Below are 13,046 nucleotides of genomic sequence, written 5' to 3'. Positions count from 1 at the left end.
GGTAGGAATCACTAGTCGGCATGAACATAAAGCTCACATCATACCGGCTGACGTCTTGTCGTTATTATGCATCTTATTAATTCCATCAGCGAATGAGTGCATAAACTGTGAAAGCCATTAGAGCGGGTTATGTGATCAATGTCATGTAACACAGCGAGGGGGCGGCCGCGACAGAGACCCTTAATGGGTCCAACAGTAAGCAGAAGCCCCGTGACAGCAGTGCCCCCCAGTCCCTCGCATGCCAAGCATTACTCCCATCTGCTCTCTCTGGTCCGCTTACTTACATTGTTATATCACTATTAGAGATGAGCGAGCGTACTCGGAAAAGCACTACTCGCTCGAGTAATTTGCTTTATCCGAGTATCGCTGTGCTCGTCCCTGAAGATTCGGGTGCTGGCACGGAGCGGGGAGCTGCAGGGGAGAGCGGGGGGGAACGGAGGGGAGATCTTTCTCTCCCTCTCTCCCGCCCGCTCTCCCCTGCTCCCCGCTGCGACTCACCTGTCAGCCGCAGCGGCACCCGAATCTTCAGACCCGAGCACAGCGATACTCGGATAAAGCACATTACTCGAGCGAGTAGTGCTTTTCCGAGTACGCTCGCTCATCTCTAATCACTATGTATTCACTGTGCTATCCGGATTCACACGGATGTATGTGTACTTGTACACGTATGAGCGAAGCTTGGTTTTTTTGCCTGTGTATGGGGGTATTTCACTGCACTGCTCCCAGCCATAATTGGTCTAACAGGTTCAGGATGTCTTCTTTTTCCTGCACAATCTCACAGTGTTTACACATCTCCTAGCATATTTTGCGCACATTTACGCATCGCGATTGACTTTTATGGTGAATTTCAAATGCGCAGGAAAATAGAGCACGCTGACTTTTTTTTCGTGCGCTCGAAATATGCAGAAAAAATACGCGCTTCTGTACGAACCCATTGAAATCAGCATTCTCTATTTTCCGTTGCATTAGCGCACCAAAGGTCCCCATAAAAGTCAATGGAGATGTTTAATTCTGCAGGAAAAACAACACGTCTGGAACCAATTGACCTAATTAGCTTTTTAAATCAGTGTGTCTTTGTTTGCTTCACGCAAACGAACATGTCTTGTGCAAAAAAAGTCTTGTTCGGTGCGCAAAATTTATGCTAAGGCAAGGAAGCTGTCTTTTGTGCGATAACCATTGCGTATAAACGTGCGGCCATCGTGCACTTTTTGTTCATCGCTTGCTTCTAGTTTTCTAGAAATGAGCAATAACTCTTATCAGCGGCGCAGGCTGACATCTCACCCGGCAGCGCTGATAAGATTCCTTCAGCTGGTATCCCACTGGCAGTTCTCAGCCGGACACCAGCTGAAAGTGCAGAGAAGAAAGGAGCCGTATACAGAAGACAGCGCTCCAGCGCTCAAAGTGAATGCTCAAAACTGTCACTCAAACTGCCGTTTAAGCGATTTTTGAGCGATCATCATGCCGTGTAAATGCACGCAATGATTATCGCTCAAAAGATTGCTTTTGAGCGAATTTTGAGCGAAAATCGTTGTGTCTAAATAGGCCTTTGCAGTCACAGTCCTGGGTATAAACAGATGATGGTAGAGATCCCTGTGTTGTCCCCTGATATATTATACATAGTTATTAATCCCAATTTTGAGAACCTCTCTGGGCATTGTAGTCCGCCCATTCCATTGCTATTTTCCCATTAGAGATGAGCGAACACGTTCGGCCCCGCCCCTTTTTCGCCCGAACACCGAACTTTGCGAACACCTCGGTGTTCGGGCGAAAAAGTTCGGGGGCCGCCGTGGCAGCGCGGGGGGGTGCGGCGGGGAGTGGGGGGGAGAGGGAGAGAGAGAGGGCTCCCCCCTGTTCCCCGCTACTGCCGCCCGCGCCGCCGCGCATCTCCCCGCCCCCCGGCGGCACCCGGACACTTACGCGCGAACACTGCAGTGTTCGCTAAAGCCGGTGTCCGGGTGCGGATGTGTCCGTAACGGACACGTTCGCTCATCTCTATTTCCCATATAAATGTCCGATTTATGGAGTCCACATCGCTGTTATCGCTCTTAGGCTTTATTCAGGCATCGTAAGCAAGTTGCCACCCAAAAAACCCTTCCGTGAGCACTTGGATACACACAGACCCTGCAGAGCGCAGATAATATTCCCCTCCATGAAAACTGATGGGAAGTGGAAATGCAGTGAGTTCCATGAGAAGAATCAGCCATCTGAATCGTGCCATAGGATATTATGGAGCCTCGTCCATGTAATACAAGTACAATACACAGACCGCACAAGGCACGGATATACTGTAAAGCCGTCTGAATGGGCCTGTAAAGCAGGGACTCCGGGTCTCTTATCCCAACGGAGAAGTGGCCTTGACTATTACAGTGAATGGGAGAACAGCAGCGTGGGAGAACAGCAGCGTGCCTGTACGGCCGGCTGCGCACGAGCGGGAGAAGGATTTGCACACATATGAGCACTGCGTAATTGTGGAATGCACTTTTTTGCGTGCACATCAGTGTATTTTACTGCACTTTTTCCTTGTATAAGACATGTTCATTTGTACTGATTGCTAATTAGTCTCATGAGTTCCAAATGTGTTCTTTTTCCTTCACAATTATGCAGTGTATCACACATCTTCTAGCATATTTCCCACGCACTTGCTCATCCCTATTGACCACTATGGGGACTTTTGGTGCACCAATCCCCATTGTTTTGCAAGATTATACAGGAAAATACGCATGTGAATAAATCCGTTGAAATCAATGGGTTCTATTCATTGCGTGTTGCGCGTGCAAATACGCCCCTGTGTGTCTGGCCTAACTGCCTCTGTGGAAACCACTGTTTTTCCACATTGAGGTGAAGATTTGGTAGACAGAAAGAAATAGCAACCAATGAAATGAAAGCAGCACTGGGATTGGTTGCTATTGGCAACCACAATTAAAGGGGAAGTCGGTAAGTTTTGGATTTTTAATTTCGTCAGTATCCGTCGCCGGTGCTGAAGAACGCTCATGCACAATGTCATCAAACCATACCAGAACTGTGGATGTGTCTGCCACATAAGGTATACATTGAGCACATCATTTGTCCTAGAACTACCTTCCTATATAGTGTACAATCTCTTCTTGCTAGGCCGGGCTCACAACAATGTATTTGAATTGAGTATTACGTGCGCAATACATGGTAAATGGCATTAATGGAAGTATATTGATTTTCATTGCTCCACTCACAATTGCGTATATTTCTTGCGTATGTTACACGCATAAAAAAAGAACGCAGGATGTTCTATTTTACCGCGTATTAACGCTTTGCAATCCAATTTTGTATTCACGGTTTCCTAGGGGGCTTTCTCTTTCTGTCATTATACAATGGCGCCATCTGCTGGCTAGAGCCAGTACTGCGGTATGGGACATGCTGGAGAGGCCCCCCGACAACAGAGCAGCAAGTAATATACAGTAAGAATACCCTGCTGGACATCTCCTGACATCGGGGCTGTACAGCCTTCAATCAGAATGTCTTCAGACGTCAGACAGTGGATTGGAAAGGGTTAAGCGCATAAGAGCCCTATGGTTCAGTATGGGTGCAATTCTTATTTCTGGAGCTGCGCTGGGTTATACGGGACAGTAGGAATATGAAGGATTATATATTGTGTATAACACTGGTTTCAGTAGCTGATATGGTGGTGAGTTCTGTATAATGCTGCTGCCCCTCATTATACTGTATTATGAGGTTAGATCACACTTGGATGATAGTACTGCATTGTTTTTATACAGATGTGTATCCATTTTCCAAATATCAGCGGCAATATTAAGAAACAAATGGGCCGATCTCGCTGTATGTGCCGCAGTCCGGTGATGCTCCCCACCATCTAGCCATATTCAAGTCCTGGTGCTGTGTCGGTGTGAGTCACATTACTGGTGTCTTGGTTTTTCTATGCTTTGTGTTCTCCGACTCTGGTCAGAGTAGTTTTGGGTGTGTGGCTGTTTGAGGATACCTGGAGGACTACTCAGGAGGGTTTTTACTTCCTTCTCACTTTGGGCTCTCTACTGTCCAATTGTTCCAGCAGTCTCCTTCTGGGAGTGAAGGAGATCATACCTGTGTGCAGCGACTCCTCCTCTGTTTGGAGTCCGAGTTTCTTCTTGCAACTTCAAGATAAGTTCTGGGTCTTTGATTATTTGTGGAGTGTGTACACTAGGATTATGTTTTTTTTTATTTTCAGGTATCAGGTTTAGGGTGACTACCCACTACAGTTTTTTTTCACTGCAAAATTTGCTGCATTTTTTTTTTCTGCAGGGGTCTATGGGACTTGTAATGTTAAAATCGTGATCGCGCAAAATCGCAATTTCACGGTAAATTGCAATTTTAACATTACAAGTCCCATAGACCCCTGCAGAAAAAAAAAACGCTGCAAATTTCGCAGTGAAAAAAAACTGTAGTGGGCAGTCACCCTTAGAGAGTACCTCAGGTTCCAGAGTGAGTGCGTCCTTACCGGGGCGGTACACTCACTATTTAGGCAGCGACTAGAGATGAGCGAGCGTACTTGCTAAGGCAAACTACTTGAGCCAGTAGTGCCTTATGCGAGTACCTGCCCGCTCGTCTCTAAAGATTTGGTGCCAGCGGGGGAGAGCGATGAGTTGCAGGAGTGAGCGGAGGGGGGGGGGGAAGAGAGAGTGAGAGAGGTTTCCTTCCCCCCCCCCCCCCCCCCGTTCCTCCCTGCTCTCCCCTGCCGCTCCCCGCCGAGACCCAAATCTTTAGAGACGAGCGGGCAGGTACTCGCACAAGGCACTACTGGCTTGAGTAGTTTGCCTTAGCGAGTACGCTCGCTTATCTCCAGTAGGGACGTTCACATTTTAGAGCCCCATAGGGATAGTTCCCATTTACCTTATTTTCTCTTTACTATTTACGGTTTGCTTCCCGGATCTGCGCTGTTAGCAGATCCCGTGCGCTACAGTTGCCGCACGTTGGCAGCTGACGCGACACTTGGGTTGCTTAAATGGGACACAAATCATTGAAATGTATGAAAAAAAGCAGAAAACACCTTCTTATCAGCACGTAAGGCTTTTTTTTTTCTCCTGATATTTTTGACCGACTAACCAGATAATTAAATAAAGGGGGATGATCTCACGTTGCGGGGCTCCTAAAGGGCTCTTTTACATGGAACTTGTTGGATCATGCGAATGTGAGCGATAATAGTTCAGTGTAAACACGGGCGGTGCTCAGACGAATGATAATTCATTCACCTAGGAATTTTTTCCTTAAATGGGGAAAATTGACTTCTACCTCATTGTTTTTTTTGCCTTCCTCTGGATCAACATTGGGGGTAATAGGCTGAACTGGATGGGCATATGTCTTTTTGGCCTTACATACTATGTTACTGTGTTAGGGCATGTTCACACAGGTGTATGCATACAAGTCTGTGGCCCTCCTGCATCGTTGGACACATGACAGCCCATACGCTCTGTCGGCAAAGACCGCGTAAGGGCTGCATATGGCGCTGCACACGCCCGCGAATGACGCGGTCATGGAATGCAGTGTGATTATTTTATTCCACGCTCTGTTCAATGCATGCGTATGGACAGTGTATCATACGTAGCCCATACAAGGTGTGTGTATGTTACGCAGAAAAATATATAGCATGCTGTGATCTATTTTCGCTGTGTATCAATACACAGTGCCCATACGCAAGTCTATATGGAAGAATGAAAGTCCATTGATTTCACTGCCTCCATTCACGGTGTGTTACACATGGGATATACAGTGGTGCCTTGTGTTAAGAGTTTAATTTGTTCCATGACGGAGCTCTTAGCCCAAAACACTCGTAAGTCAAATCAATTTTCCCCATTGAAATGAATGGAAAAGCCATTAATCTGTTGCGGATCGCGAAGCTCTCCCACTGATATAAATGGGGATGGTGTTGCTCTATTGAAAGCAATAGGATGCGGGCACCCCCGCAGTGATTTTCAGAGAAGGGCTTTAAATATAAGCCCTTCCCTGAAAAATCATCCCTAGCTGTAGTAAAAAAAAATAAAAATATGCGCATCTAGCCGCTGCTTGTTCTCCCTGCACTGCTCTGAAGCTGGGGAGGGGGGATAAAAATGCAGGGAGAACAATCGGCGGCTAGACACACCTGAGCCCCGGCAGCGGCGGACAGGTGAGTATATATTTTTTACTACAGCTAGGGATGATTTTTAGGAAAGGGCTTATATTTAAAGCCCTTCCCTGAAAATCACTGCAGGGGCTGCCGGCAGGCCATTGCTTTTAATAGGGCCACCAGCAGCAGCGGCGGCCTATTGACAGCAAGTTTTTGCTCTTAAATCAGAGCAACAATTCAGGAGAGAGCCTGCTCTAAGTCAAAAAGCTTGTAAGCTGAGGCACTCTTAACCCAAGGTATCACTGTACGCATGCGTAATACATGGTGACAATACGCCCATGTGAATGAGCCCCTACTATGACTCTTGGGCGCCCCGGGTAAAAGGACTCTAAAGCCCAACTTCCTTTCCCAAATGTATTGTTTCATGCTAGCAAAGCAGAAAAAAAGGAGAGAGATTAAATAGCTGCCTCCCGGAATAAATACTGTATACTTTCTTGCTTTATGTGTTTTTTTTTCATAGTTTTTTATTTTATTTTCATTTTGGGATTACGAAATGACAAGAACGGGAAAATGAAGCTGCGGATGCAGAGTACATGTCGCTAATATCTTTATTGCCTTTGGAGTCCCTTTAATACACCATTACATGTAGCAGTGCTGCCTTGACAGCGGGAATATCTATCATTCAGTGTAATGTCATTGCCGCATCCCCGGGGAGCAGTTTGTTTTATGAGAAGTGTCTTATCTGACTGTCTGAATTGGGATTCATAGGCGCGTTTGAGTTATTGCCAATTTTCCTTGTACAACTGATGACAAAATTATTCGATTCAAGAAGAAACAATGTAAAAGTGGAGTTAATAAAACACTGGAAGCACCAAATTAGCGAGTACAAATGGTGCCCCGTAAATTATTGGTGCGTGCGCCCATCCAATTATGGGGATATGAGGGAAGAGTTCCAAATGACTGATGCTTCCTGAAGCAATCTAATAGACCCCCGTCTGAGGTTTACTGGGTCTCTTATACGTAGTATGAAGATCATTGACATAGAAAAGAATCCGACCCCCCCTGGGGAAGGGAGGCCTTATGCTACTCTCACACATGCGCTCGGCAAAACGGCATGATTTTGATCGGGGCATTTTGCCGCGATTTTACTTTGATTTTCGGATGTGGTGGGTTTAAGCTCACCCCATCATTGTGACGGGTGATGAAGTGCGCGAAACGCGGCAAAATAGAGCAGATAGTGATCGAGCGCATGTCTGCGAGGCTCCATTGAAATCAATGGGAGCATTATATCGAAGCGTTTTGAATCGCGGTAAAAAGCGCATGTGTGAGAGAGCCTTCACTGTGAGAGGGTCATACCTTACAGCAATAAAAGGGTTAACCATAGGAGAAAACCAATAGGGCTCAATTAGGCTGTAAAGGGGGCAACAAACAATAAAAAGAAAGTGTTTAAACTACTAAAACAGGAAGACAGCGAAGAAGCACTAAAAACCTATAAAGAAAAAATAAAAATGATGTAAAGAGCAGATGATACAACTGTATTGCCATCAGCAGAAGAACCAAAGGTAATAGCGAGAGCCGAACTCAGCATGCAACAAGCCGAACCCAACATTACGCCATACCAGCATCTAGTATGGCCCTAGCTCTGCTGAGTCTTAGGCCATAGCCCCTTTGTTTGAGGAGGTCCCAGCAGACAGTCCCTCAGTGTGGACACTGAAGGCCCATTTAGAGGGGATGAGTGTTGGACAAATGATACCAGTCACTCGTCCCCACACATACTAGCTTTCATGCTGGAGCTAGTATCGTTGCCTCACAGCGGGGCGGCTGGAGATTTCTCTCCTTGCTCTCCCCCACCCCTCTCCATTGACATAACATAGCGGCCGTTCAATACTGAATGGCTGCTATTTACACCGAACGATCTGCTCATCATCTATTGTTTATGGTGCATGAGCGATCATCGTTCAGTGTAAATAGCAGCCATTCAGTACTGAACGGCCGCTATGTTATGTCAATGGAAAGGGGCGGGGGAGAGCGAAGAGAGAAATCTCATCCAGCCGCCCTGATGTGAGCCAGTGATATTAACTCTTGTACAGCAGCACAAAAGCGAGTACGTGTGGGGACGAGTGATGGGTATAGTTTGCTGGGTCCAAAAATTGCAGACTAAAACTGCATCGGCCCATGTGAATGAACCCTAAATGTTACTACTCTGTAATATGGATGCATAGGTTCATGCACCCTTATGGTGCTTCTCCCCTTCCTCCTCTTTAGCTTCCTCGCTCGGAGGGTGGCTTGGGATATCACAACTGTTCCACCACCTGTGAGTTGCTGAACAGAGTGGTGTGGAGGTGTGTGCCAAAGCTCAAAATCCAAGATGGCACTCGCTCCCTGTGCTGGCGCTGCCCCCTTCGCCAAGTGCTAGGTGCCTCCTCCGGGGAAAGTGGAGAGCCGGTCCTTCTGCATCCAGACCTCGTGAGCCATATAAAATAATGTGGCAGGACGGAGTTGGCCCACGGGCCTTGAGTTTGACCCGTGTCTTACACTAATCAGACCCTTCAGCAAAAGCTGTCATATACAAGCTTACTCACGCTTAACTTGTGGTAGACCTTTAGTAACTACAGCCTTACAAGTCGTTTTCACACCTTGTAAAATGATGGAATATCACTAGAAAGTTAGAAACACATCACTTTATGATAATGGGGCCCAACTCTGAGACCACCAGTAAGGCCGGGCTCACACAGGTGGACCGGATTCCACATGTGGGAGGTCCACAGCAGATTCCGGCTGTGAGCCTGGCCGGTCACCATACGTACCTGCTTGTTCTGTATTGCAGATGGCCGCGGCGGCTCGCCGTCAGTCATAGGCGTTACAGTTTTTTCTTCAAGGTTTGTATTTCCACGCTGTTGCTAAGCGATGATGTGGGCACCTGCATCCCATACGAGATGTTAATTGCGTATGGGCTATGGGTCGGACAGACTCTATTGGCTTCAATGGAGGCCGTCCGGGCAGAGTCTGCGGCAAAACAGAGCATGCTACGATTTTTCTTCCGCTCCAGGAATAATAATAATAATCTTTATTTGTATAGTGCCAACATATTCCGCAGCACTTACGCAATTTGTATCTGCGAATATGGGGGAAAAATTAAGTTTATGAATTTCAATGTCCGTATTTTGTCGCAGATCCTCTGCACGGATACCGTTCACGGATTCCATGATTGAAATCCATTCGTGCAAGACACCCCCCCTAATTCCAAGAACAAAAAGTCTGCAGCAACGATTTACTGCTGCGTCTCCTTCCAAGTTTTGTGCTTCTTTTTTACAGTGCAGGTAAAACAAAGGAAGAGGACGCAGGCCTACACCAAGGGTGTCCCCATCATTCTCAAGGTTGGACCCCCGCTGATCATAGAATGATGGTGGTCAGGCCTCAGCTGATCATAGAATGATGGCAGTGGGACCTCCGCTGATCATAGAATGATGGCAATGGGACCTCCGCTGATCATAGAATGATGGCAATGGGACCTCTGCTGATCATAGAATGATGGCGGTCGGGCCTCAGCTGATCATAGAATGATGGCAGTCGGGCCTCAGCTGATCATAGAATGATGGCGGTGGGACCTCCGCTGATCATAGAATGATGGCGGTGGGACCTCAGCTGATCATAGAATGATGGCGGTGGGACCTCAGCTGATCATAGAATGATGGCGGTGGGACCTCCGCTGATCATAGAATGATGGCGGTCGGGCCTCAGCTGATCATAGAATGATGGCGGTGGGACCTCCGCTGATCATAGAATGATGGCATATACTAGAAGTATAAGTTCACATTACTAACTACTGATCAGAGCCTTGTAATCCTGCCATCCCTAGGACAGACAGTTCTGCATTAGTACATCTACTATACAACCTGTAGAAGGAGACATTGTTTCTAGACTCCCATGGGTTCTGGAGAGACCTGGTGGAGACAATGAGCTCCATTGCCCAGTCTCTATTTCCCACTCTCTACTTCTTTACAGACTTTCCTTTCTCCTATCCCCGGCTTTTCTGTACTAAACTGTGATGCTATGACTTGCAATTACTAGCAACGTGTTACTGTTTCCCATTGTTTGAAATTGCTACTGTTTCCTCTAAGTTGTGAGATAAAGTATAGATAGGTAAAGGCAACAAGATTACAAAATAAGCTCTTGTATGTAGCCCCTTCAAGGCCCCGTAGAAATATTCCTTTAGAAGAATGTGCTCCGAGTTATTAGTATAACTATAGGGGCAAAATCAGCAAGAACCGAGCCAGCAACACAGAAGATTCTGCTCAGCAGATCAAAGGTGTGCTGAGCCCCAGCCGACCGCTGCAGTCCAGATCATTTATTGATTGCGGCCTGGCATATACGAAGTTTAATAAGTAATATGATACAGTGGATATAAAAGTCTCCACACCCCTGTTAAAATGCCAGATGAATCACTTCCGATTTATTTCCCCCTCCATGCGCCCGGCTATCTGTACAATGCCAGAGAAAAACAAACCGATATCTTTTAGGGTGGAAAATAAAAATCCGGTAATAATGATGTTGCATAAGTGTTCACACCCTCTTATATTTGAGGATGTGGTTGTGTTCAAAATTAGCCAATCCTATTTAGGCCGCTTTCAAACGGGCTACAAAATTGTACAATTTTACGGCGATGCGACAGCGCTACCAATCGCGTGTTTGTGAAGCCCGTGCTTTCCAATGGGTTCCTTCCCATTAGCGATGTTTTCACTGACGCTATGTTGCAAGAAAAAAAATCGCGGCATGCTCTATCCTTCTGCGCTGTGCAATTTTGTCTCTCCCATGTTTCCCTATGGAGCCTCCTAGTTTATCACATCGCATGATCTGGCGATTTTTGCGCGATGCAATTTAGAAACTCTTGTTGACTTTTGCGATAAAAAAAATTGCGTGATTTTCTCGCAAGCAGCTGCGATACGAGCCTATTCTCACAATAAAGCAGAAATATCTAACAAAGATGCGACTTTATCGTGATTTTCGCCGGTGTGAAAGAGTTAACTTTTTTTAGTTGCATTTTTTCAGCAGTAACCGTAAAGATCTTACAGCACATCAAAGAGATCTGATTGTTGGAAGGCATCAGTCAGGAGAAGGGGACCAAAACATCTCCAAGGCATTACATATACCATGGAACACAGGGAAGACGTCTCAAGAAGTGGATTAAACTTGGCACAACAGTGACATTACCAAGAACTGGATGTCCTTCAGCAATTGATGAAAATAACAGAAGAAAATTGCTCCAGGAAGTTGCCGACAGCAACAGTAAAGGAGCTGCAGGGGTTTCTGGCAAGTACTGGTTGTGTAGTCATGGGACAATCATCTCCCTATTCTTCATATATCTGGGCTGTGGGGTACGGGCAAAGATGAAAGCCTCTTCCTACAAAGAAAAACCAAAACTTCCATCATGTCTGCCAGCAGTCTGTGGGGGAACGTGTTCTGTCTGATGAGGCCGAGGGGGAACCTGTTGGCCATAATTCCAAAAGGTATATCTCGGGCAAAGCCAACACTGCGCATCACCAGAAGACCCCCGTAGCCGCAGTGAAGATGGTGGGGGCAGCATTATGGTTTGGGCTGTTCTGTTGCTGGAACTGGGGCTTTAGTCAGGCTGGAGGGAATTATGAACAGTTCTAAATATCAGTCCTCTGCTAAAAAGCTGAAGCTGAAGAGGAATTTCACCTTTCAGCACAACAACCCAAAGTAAACGGCCAAATCACCAAAAGGATGACTTCACAAGAAGAAGTTTTGAAATGGCCGAGGCAGAGCCCAGACCTGAATCCCATTGAAAATCTGTGGGTTGACCTGAAGAGGGCGCTACACATGAGATGCCCTTGCAGTCTGATAGATTTGGAGTGCTTTTGCAAGAAAGATGTGCCATGCTGAAAGACACCGACCCAAAACGACTGAATGCTGTCATAAAGTCAACGGGGACATCAACTAAGTATTAGCTTGAGCGTGTGCGTATTTATGCAACCACATTACTTTAGCTTATTTTATTTTAATTTTCCACCCTGAAAGACAGCAGTTTGTTTTTCCCCGGCATTGTAAAGATAAAGGGGCGCAGTGAAGGGGCATTGTACCCATAACGGGGCACATGGAGGGTGGAAATAAACCTGAAACGCTTCATCATTGTCGGATGTTTTTAACATGACATAAACCTGGCATTTTCTCATGGGTGTGGAGACTTTTCATATCCACTGTAAATCTTGCATTTTAACTAATCTGATGCATAAATAAACCAGAACGGCCAGAAGTACCCGTGAGGCTGTGAAGAACAATCCACTGAGGCCCCTTCTCCCTACCGCGAGTCTCTGAGTTATCATTACAGAGGCCTTGCTTGCTGCGTCTCATGAAATCTCAGCAGAGCCGATCTTATAGTCTCATGGAGCTGCTAGTTATAATTCCGGAAGTAAAGCGCCCAGAAGAAGGTCGACTTGCATACAACGCTTCAGTGAAGAGCTTCCTTCTCTGCCCACAAAGACGTTGGGAGCTTTGAGCTGCTCATAACAGGCAGGGCCTGACGCTGGATGCCAACGCTATCGGACAGAGCTGATTCTTACATTGGTAGATAGTTTGTATTAAAGTGGCAGGCCATGTATATTTCTGTATAATTACAGGGCATAAAGGAATGATATCATCAGCAAGGAGATGCAGAACGTGTCCAGAACATAGCAGTACAGCTTCCACTCAACCCCTTCAGTGGCAGGTTTATTATTACCATGTCAGCGCACCAACCCCCGGAGATTCTCCTGGGGTAATTCGAAGTGGCAAACGTGTACAGTGGCACAATAACTGTGTGTCCTGGCCAGGGTTTCAGCACTAGAGCTGTCCACAGAAATCTTCCAGCGTTTAACTGCATGGTCAGTGCAGCAAGCCCCAGAAATTTTCCGGGCGTGCCACTAAAGAGAACGTGTCCGTAGTTTGGAGCTGGTGACACCAATGGCATGTAAGGAAC

The 13,046-nt window shown here is 46.5% G+C and overlaps 1 protein-coding gene across 6 annotated transcripts in view; it reads right to left on the bottom strand.

The window, feature by feature from the left end:
• PHACTR1 (phosphatase and actin regulator 1) overlaps nucleotides 1-13,046 on the bottom strand; it is a 299,050-nt gene that overhangs the window by 41,488 nt on the left and 244,516 nt on the right. The gene's annotated exons all lie outside the window — the stretch shown is intronic.

This window comes from Eleutherodactylus coqui, chromosome 9, assembly GCF_035609145.1.
Source record: "Eleutherodactylus coqui strain aEleCoq1 chromosome 9, aEleCoq1.hap1, whole genome shotgun sequence".
NCBI lineage: Eukaryota > Metazoa > Chordata > Amphibia > Anura > Eleutherodactylidae > Eleutherodactylus > Eleutherodactylus coqui.
This window is presented reverse-complemented; position numbering and strand designations above follow the sequence as displayed.